The following is a 9252-nucleotide window of genomic DNA, read 5'->3' as shown; positions in this document are numbered from 1 at the left end:
ACCACCATCAGATAGAGACAAAATTTCATCTCTGGACTTCTCATTTCTCTCTGCAGGTGGGAGAGAGATGCTCTTCCCAATATCCACTGAGCAGAAAGGCACATCATCATCATCATCTGGTCTGCAGAGATGTTGTTCCTGGAGGTGGAGAGCAGAGTGATGGAGGAATCAGAGGAAGTGGAGATGAGTGTCAGAGCTGCAGCATGAACTGATCTGAGATCAGCTCCACTGTCTCTCTCAGGATGAAGTGGACAGTTATTGTGCTGCAGCTCCCCTGGTGGACTGATGGAGAACTGCACTTCATCTTCTCATTCTAACTTGGAGTGTTTGGAAATCTTCTGCTTCTCTTCTCTCTCGTATTTGGAGTTTCTCTTAACTTTGTCCACACCTCTTGCCTTAGTTGCTGATGCCATCCTTCCTGTCAGCTGACATCTGTGTTCCTCTGTACATTATCATGAAGGAGCAGCTGTGAGCATTTCTGCACTAAAGTCAGTTGAACAAACAACCAACAGAAATTGATCAACCATTTATCAGTTTTCTCCTCAGGTGTCCTGAAACTGTTTCTCTGAATGATCTGTGTTAGTGATTCATCAGATTCAGACATGATGGTTTCCTGCAGAAGCTCAGAAGTCTTTTGAATATTATTGAGGTTTTTCACAGTTTTATGATCAAACTTCCTTTTTCTTTAGCGTTTTGCGGGTAAAACAGTCACTTCATAAATTGAATTTTCTTTTGAAATATTCTTTCACATAATTCTAGTCTGCAGATTAAACACAGAAAAAACTCAGGAAACATCCACCTGTGAAAACAGCCTCATGAGGATCCAGGAATTAATCTACTGTGGAGACCTTTTTACCATACAGAATAACCGGATTACATAATTATGCGAAACAGAGAAATGAAGTAATTAAGTAGGGGTGGGATTATATAAATTCGCTTCTTCCCAATCCTTTTCAAGCAATCAATCAAACTCTACTGACTTTAGTTAATTATCACAAAAAATGAATGAACCAAATGTGACATAAGTGTGTTTTATGTTTGTTTTCTATTTTCTAATCAGTGCATTTAATTGTTTCTGTAATGAGTTTGAAATAATTGTGTTTTGTCCTGTATTTTTTCAATCTATGCTTGAAATAAACCAATCAACCAATTAATCAGGTTGGACCCGACTGGGGCCCATGGAGGAGCCCCGGCCACCAGGCGCTCGCCTCCGAGCCCCAACCCCAGGCCTGGCTCCAGGGTGGGACCCTGGTGACGCCAATCCGGGCGACGTAACGGTATCCCAGGTGTTGTCACTCATAAAAGGGGTTTTGAACCGCTCTTTGTCTGGCTCGTCACTCAGGACCTGTCTGCCATGGGAGACCCTACCAGGGGCAAAAGCCCCCGACAGCATAGCTCCTGAGATCACTCAAGCACTCAAACCCCTCCACCACGTTAAGGTGGCGGTTCAAGGAGGGTGATCATTTTCTAGAAAGTCAGAAACTAGTAGAAACTTTCTGAGCATAAACCCTGTTTTCTCCAGAGGACATGAATGAACAGAGTGGATGTTAGTGAGGAATGACATAGAATCACTTTGATGCAGCTGCTGCAACAACACTAACTGCATTGAAGCAGGAGGGAGAAGGGAGACACCTGCTGGCTGTTTCCAGAACTGCATCTTAGTGTCTAAAGGTTCAAAACTGAGCAACAGTGAACAGCAACATTAAAGTTTAATGACTTTGATTTAATCAAATATTCATCTCATCAGGCCTTAACCAATTCATGGAACACCGGAAATACCAAAAGAACGTTGATCAGAAAATCTGTCTGTTTTGTAAATGATTTGGTGGCTCCTGCAATAACTAAATAAACTAAGAAGTTCACAAGATCACATCAGACCAGCACAGACTCACATTACAGAGAAGTGAATCACAGCAAACATTTTCCTAGAAATAATGAGGACAAAAGCTTGTCCTCGTGGAGGCCGGATGCCTTGAAAACTAGCAGATGGGATGTCAGTAAATGAAGAGTTTGATGTTTCCAGTCATCTTTGTTTGTGAATCCCTCTCACAGCTCCATCCTCCGTCTGATTGTTCCTCATCGGAGCTCTGAGGCGAGGCTGAAGTCTCTGGAACGCTCCTTCACTTTCTACTGGTCAGTATTCACTCTCTTGGATTTAGAACTGGGTTTGAACCTCTGAGATCATAAAAAACAAAAGGACAGTAAACAAGAGAACGAGCGGAAAAGTAAAGCAAACAATTTAAATATGACACCCTCAGTAAAAAGCATGGAGAGGACTCAACACTCACATCTAACTTGTGTTATTATAGTTGAATGATAAAACAACAATTGCATAAAATACGCTCATATTCAGGAAAAGTCTTTTATTTACAAATTCCAATAAAATAAATCATTTTTACTCACCTTTTGTTCCTTTGTGAACACAGTAGGCTCATCTGGTTGGCTTAAAGCACGGAAAAAAAACGTAAAGAAGACATTTTTGTTTGTTTCTCTCCGGTTTGCAGGACTCCAGTGTGCTGCTAAAGCTAGCTGAAGAATGTTGCTCATGGGCCTCCGTAGTTCTGACTTTAAAGTCAGAATTTTTCATGGGCTTATTTTTTTTTCAGTGACCCTAATCCTCTTCCGTATGTTGGTCCAATTACTGCATCTTATCGTTTTTTTTTCCTTTTTTATATTCTTTCTTTCTTTATTTCCCCCTTTTTTTAACCATACTTTTCTTAATTTTAAGTATGACTGATCATTTCAACTTTACAAGCTGGAATGTTAAGAGTTTAAACCGTCCAGTCAAGAGGAATTTTTTTTTTCTCCATCTCAAGCACATTAGGACCAAAATCACTTTCCTACAAGAAACTCATGTTCGTAGTATTGATTCCAATCGGCTCCTATCACGCTGGTCCTTTGGAGAAAATCTGATATTTATTTAAAAAAATCTCCTGATATATTTGAAGATTTGTGGGGTCTTTTTTAAGAACATTTCCACCTCTTCATCAGTGTAAGGTTGGAGGAGTTTAGCTGACGTGATGGTTATGCAGCTCCCAGTATGATGGAGTGATGACACGGTTCTGGCGGTGACAGGAAAGAGGGTGTTGGTATGGGGTTCACTAACTTTGTTTACTTCAGTCTTACAATATTATGAACACTCGTTTAAGCAATTTGACTTTGAGAGTTTTGGAACCTTTTAATGCATAGTTTTATTTTATAAACATAAAACTAAATAAAAATCTCTTGAGTAAAAAAAAGAAGAAAACTGTAAAACTGAATGCCTCAAAAGTTCTGGTGTTAAATGTTTTATTTTAATTATTGAGGAAACATTTCTAGTGGTTTTTCACTTTTTAAGATGATTTCACAATTATTGTGTTTTTTTTGCTTTTGACTCCACTATTAAGTCATTATAGTCTTTAAAAGGCAATTTTTAGTGCTTATTTTATTTTATTTTTTTAAGTTTCGTTGATTCATTTGTTATTTCTTTGTTCGCTGGTGTGTTTTCTTGGTACATTATTTTAATTTTGGATTAGTATCAAAATGTGCTTCTTATGTTTTTGTTGTTAAATCTAAGCATGATGCCATTCACTCAAATCAAAGACTTTTTCTTCATATTTTCTATTCTCTGGATTAAACTGTTTTTGTAAATAGTTGCAGCATTTTAAACAACATTTATAGTTGATTAAACACTTTAAACGTTCTGAACAAATAAAGTTTCTTTGCCTTTAGTTACTGTAGACATGAATTTCAAAAACTACCAATGAAACTGAAAACTAAATGAACCAAATACATTTTTATTAGGTAATGCTGGAATTGTGTTCGCCAAGTGTGATTTCCACTCGCACCACAGGCCAGCTGGTGGCGCTAATTCACTAGAAAGCTATTTAGGAACCCCGATGAACCACAGAAGAAGAACAGCTCGATGCGCTAGCATGCTAGCAGCGTTAGCTTGTGTTCAGGCGACGGCGGTCTTTTGTTCTGACATTTTTGAGGTTTGTGGACAGAAAAGACCATACGTGGTTCGGTTCCGAACAATCCTCTTTAGCTAGAGTGTCGTAAATGACTGAATGCGTGTTGAACGTAAAGACAACGTGGCTGTGATTGTGAGACTAGCAGATGATCGGAGCTGCTGCTGTTCAGAGGACTTTGGTGTTTGTTGGAGCTGAAGATCTTCTGCAGCTGCAGGAACCATGTCTTCAGAACCACAGAAAGAGTCTGTTGGAGAAGAACTCTCTGCTGCTGACGGAACCATCGTCCAGAACGAGGAGGAGCTCTGCGGTCAGCGCAGGCTGATGGACTCCAGCTGGAACCCGCAGCTTCAGCTGCGTGTTGTTGGTATGTTTATTGCATATCGAGGTGAAGTTAGTTTGATATTGGATATTCGGCAGACATTCGCTCTGGTCATGGTTAGGGACCGTCAACAAATATATATTTTCAGTAGCTTTTGAAAGCTATTGAGGAAAAACCTGCAAATTTGCAGCAAAAAAGACTAAAAATAGAAATTGCGTCAAATGTGAATTTAAGTTGCTGATCTTAATTTAGAGTGATTTGGACCAATTGGATACAAAAACTTAAAAGCTATTGAGGAAAAACGCGAAAATTGACACTAAAAATTTGACTAAAAACAGAAATTGCATCAAAAGTGAATCTAAGTTGCTGACCCTGATAGATCTTAGTTAATTTGATAATTATAAAGCAGAGTTTCTTAACCTTTTTCACACCAGGGCCCAATGTTCCCAGTACAAAGTAATTCAAGCCCCATTCAAATATTAAGGAGGTGAAAGTAGATTTTTTTTGTTATGACGTTACTAAGATCCATATGATCCAGTTTACTCTGGACTAAAATCCAACGAGAGCCGCAAAGTCCCACCTCAAAGTTAGAACAATATTTTATTTATGTCTTTGTGACCATTGAGACATTTATTAATAAAATGTAGCAATAAAATAATCTCTAAAATTGAGTTTTTCTTTATAAAATTAACTTATTTTACTTTTGAAAGTAGCTCATACAAGTTCCTTTCAAAATAAATACATCTTGTGTTTGATCAGATCCTGCAGCTGTAGCAGATTTACTTGAATTAAACATGTAATAACGTTTTTTCTATCATTGCACTTTAGTGTTCCTTCTTCTTTTTTCTCCTTTGACTATTGAATATAAACACAAATATTTTTGAAACTAAATGTTATGAGATGATGTCATTCTGATAATAATCCGCTCTAAGAACAGATGAAACATTTTACCATCATTTTGCTCAGTTTTGTTAAAAATCTAAACATAAATAACAAAATGTAAATAATTAAAATAAATGAACCAATGCTACAAAACCAATATTTATTCAAATTGTTCTTTTTTCTTCAAACCCAAAGAGTCATAATGGAGGAGGGAAAGAGTGGCTCCAGAGCCTCAGGTTGGAGACCCCTGATCTAGTCTCATAATCCATTCATTCATTCATGTCCTGCTGGACATGAATGAATGGATTATGAGATCCATTCATATGAGACACCCCCCCCCCCACTCCGCGTGGGCACATAGCGCACTTATTTGGACCAATTAGGTATAAAACTTTAAAGCTATTGAGGAAAAACCTGAAAAATTACAGTAAAAATGACTAAAAATAGAAATGACCTCCAAAGTGAATCTAAGTTGCTGACCCCGATAAATCTTAGTTAATTTTATAATTCTAGAGTGATTTGGGCCAATTAGGTATAAAAACCTAAAAGCTATTGAAAAAAAAAACAATTTGTTGACGGTCCCTAACCATGACCAGAGCAAATGTCTGGCGAATATCCAATATCCAACTAACTTCATCAGGGTTAATGCATCCACTTACAGAAAATAGATCAATGAACGTCTTTGTTTTCCTCATCTGAGCTGCTGTTCAACTCTAAACTGTCCGGCTGGCTAGCTCCATTCCAAATATTGATCGTCTTTTTTCTTTTACCGCTAATGTTAGCTTGAGGTTGTGAGGGGCTGTAAGCTAATGGGAGAGAGAGTCAACAATGTAATTCAGTGAGATCAGTGGGCCCAACGAGATATATCACTAGAGGTGACACGCAGGCTTTTTTACTATTGTCCAAGATACGTAATGAGCAACGCCACATTGGAATGGTATAAAAAAACAGTGAGATGTCTTGGCAAACAAAGTAAAATGAACATAAAAGATTTAAAAAGTAAAAAAAAAAAAAAAAACTCTGATCAGAAAAAAAGTCATAGTAATAATATTTTATCACAGTGCAACAAATGAACAACAATTCAAACTTTTATAAAATAGACTATTATAGGAAACTCAATACGTACCTGATTCACGGTTGGGATTTTATTCAAATCCACACACAGACTGAGATTTACACAAACTGTTAGACTTCTCCGTTTTTGTATCTAAACTGATCGGTCGGAAACTGATATCGCGATAGACCGCCAGCGGCCATTGTAAATAGGCCAGTCTTGATGGTCCCGCAGACAGGAGAGAAGACAGAGTGAGCACTTCCTCCACGGCGAGGAGCGGCAAAGTCCGAGCAGCACCTGCTTTAAAGCACGGAGCGGCCAGGATTTAATATTGTACCTGAGGTGGTCACGATGAAACGCTGTGGGATAGATTCGTCTGGTGGGAGCGGTGACGCTGGGCTGGGGGGATTCGTTCTACAAGTTAGTGCCATTGACTTTGAATAGACTACAAGATCAGCTTAAACGTTCACTATTGAGAATAAACTCACTCAGATCTTCCTAAAATGTTTTCTAGAAGTTCTCTTTTATCACCTGACAGCAATAATTTACTTTGAAAAGTCACATTCTTGTTTTTCCAGCTGTGTTTGTAGCACATCAGTTAACAGACATGTAGACTATTCCAATATGGCGTCCAACTTTGCGTACGCAACAAGCTAGCATGAAACCTCACGTGATGTATCTCGTTGACCTGAGACGCTCCTGGTGCTTTAACTATAGCGAGCTAAAGAGGTCAATATCACGAAGGAAAGCCCATTAAAGCAGGTCGGCCATGAAAAACGCTGCTTTTTGCGCACGTTTTAAAAGGAGCAGTCTTGTCCTGTCCCAAAACAGATATAAAAAACACGGTTTTATTGTTTACAAACTGTGTGTTATAAGCGCCGTCCTAATGCATTCGAAACCGCGCATTGAAGGCTCAGTTTTTTTGTCACATACGTGCGTCAAAACCAGGTGAACCCAGGTGACAACTAGGAAAAGATTGCAAGCCCCGCACAGTGCTGCTGCACACCCATTCGTGTTCAAAATCCTGGTCTGTGTAGATATCAACAAGAGTACTCTCCCACATGGTGCTAATGTAGACATCTGATTATTAGGAAAGATTCCTTCATCTATGCATTTGTCCTACTTTTTAAACAGGAATCAACTGTGTTGTAATAGCATGTTGCTTTGGTTATTTAATGACTACAAAAAGACATTTTTAATTGTCTCTGACTTAGAAAGTTTGTTTCAATATTTTATTATGTAATACATAATTGCAAAAGCTAAGAAGAAGAGGAAGAGCACCAAAGAAACACTAACTACAATCAAAATAATACTGATGTTAAAAGTCAGCAAAAGAAAAAGGCTGGCCTTCTCCAGTCTGACACCAACACTCTTTCTACACTGTGCTTACAGGTGTTTGGTACTTTAGACGCAGGTCTCTTTTAAGAACCTCTCCCCCATCGTCGGGAACAGTCATGCAGGCGTCGAATGTCTTATAGTATGTGCATCCACCTTTGAAGAATTTTGGATGCTGTTTAGTTTCTTTGCAGAAAGGAAGAGAGGAACGCTCTAGGAAGACTTCATGAATCAGGAATCGAGTTGTTTTGCTTCCGGGTAGGAAAAAACTCACAAAAAATAACTATTTCATAGGTAATTTGTTTTTTTGTGTTCCAAACATAATATACAGTGATCATCATAAATGAGTACATCCTCTTTAAAAAGTACCAATTTAATCCGTATCATAATGAGCAAAAGAACAATTTCCAAACTTCCCACAAGGATGAGTTTTATTGTAAAATTGTTGAACTCCAAAACATGAAATTTTCATGTATCTCATAGAAAAGGTTGATTCTGTAAGGACACTAAAGGTTCACTGGAAAATGAAGAGGGGTGTACTCATATATGCTGAGCACTGTATGATCATATATATAGATATAGTTTAATCAGAGAGGATTAAGAAAATCATGGTATGGCCCCTTTAAACACACAATGAAACAGACAGGAGAATCTGATCTGTGCGTAAATGCAGTTTTGTGTGTATGGGGCGACTGGTGCATCCTTTTAAAGATTTAGACGCTTTTAAATCCACTGTTAGTTTCAAGCTTGTGTAATCTCAAGATGTGTGTCATGAGTAAATTGTCTTTTTTTAAACGCTTTAATGTGAATGCACAAATTGCAAGTACACACAGTGACGCACAAAATGTTTTGTATGAGGTATAAATCAAGAATTACGCACTGCTAACTACCTGGATCATTTGTGTTTAACCAATAAGGATCTTTCATGGTTGGTTGGTTGGAAAACATGTTGACCATTGGCCCTCAAGGCCTGGATTCTGACACTCCAGTTGTAGAGTAATATATTACTCTAAAATAGAAACTATTTGAAGAAAACCAAGAGTTCAATGGGAGCTCAGGTCAGGTCAAGAACAGAGAGAGAAGTCTGTGTGTGAGAGAGTGAAGCTCAGCTCTGGCTTCAGAAACAGTATGTGTGGAGGAGGGACAGATGCTGAGTGGGACTGCAGGACCTGAATTTCACAGCAGGAATATTAAAATATTAAAATCAATTCCCGCAAACTGAGCTCTTATAATGCGGGACATTCCTGCATACAAATAATGTGTAATAATCTATAAGTTTTCATTGCAGCTACAAAATCAGAAGTAAAGAGTAGAACTGAAACAACAAAGTTGTTCAGATTAGGGTTAGTCTGTCTCTCCCACAGAGGAGATGAGAACAGATGAAAGGCAGAGAGAGAGAAAGGTCAGGCTCCCCTATGAGGGGCCGTCCAAGACATTATTTATTCTGAACCATTCACATTCATACATTCTTGCTCTCACATTCATATATACTGTCTTTCGCATGCATATATTCTCTTACACATACATACATTCTCACTTGCGCATCCATATATTCTCTCTCTCACATGCATATATATATTACCATACACATACATACATTCTCACTCTCATTCTTACTCTTAAAAAAGAATATATGTATGTGAAAGACAAGTATATATGTGCATGAGAGCAAAAGTATATATGTGCGTGTCAGTAAAAGTATATATGTG

General features: G+C 38.1%; 1 long non-coding RNA gene across 1 annotated transcript in view; it reads left to right on the top strand.

Moving 5' to 3' along the window:
* Positions 1–977, top strand: part of LOC118598467 — an 8329-nt gene extending 7352 nt beyond the window's left edge. The window contains exon 5 of the long non-coding RNA XR_004947539.1: positions 57–977. This is a non-coding gene — a long non-coding RNA (uncharacterized LOC118598467). The remainder of the gene's footprint in view (positions 1–56) is intronic.
* The last annotated feature ends 8275 nt before the right edge of the window (positions 978–9252 follow it).

Source organism: Oryzias melastigma, unplaced genomic scaffold, assembly GCF_002922805.2.
Source record: "Oryzias melastigma strain HK-1 unplaced genomic scaffold, ASM292280v2 sc00767, whole genome shotgun sequence".
Taxonomy (NCBI): Eukaryota; Metazoa; Chordata; class Actinopteri; order Beloniformes; family Adrianichthyidae; genus Oryzias; species Oryzias melastigma.
This window is presented reverse-complemented; position numbering and strand designations above follow the sequence as displayed.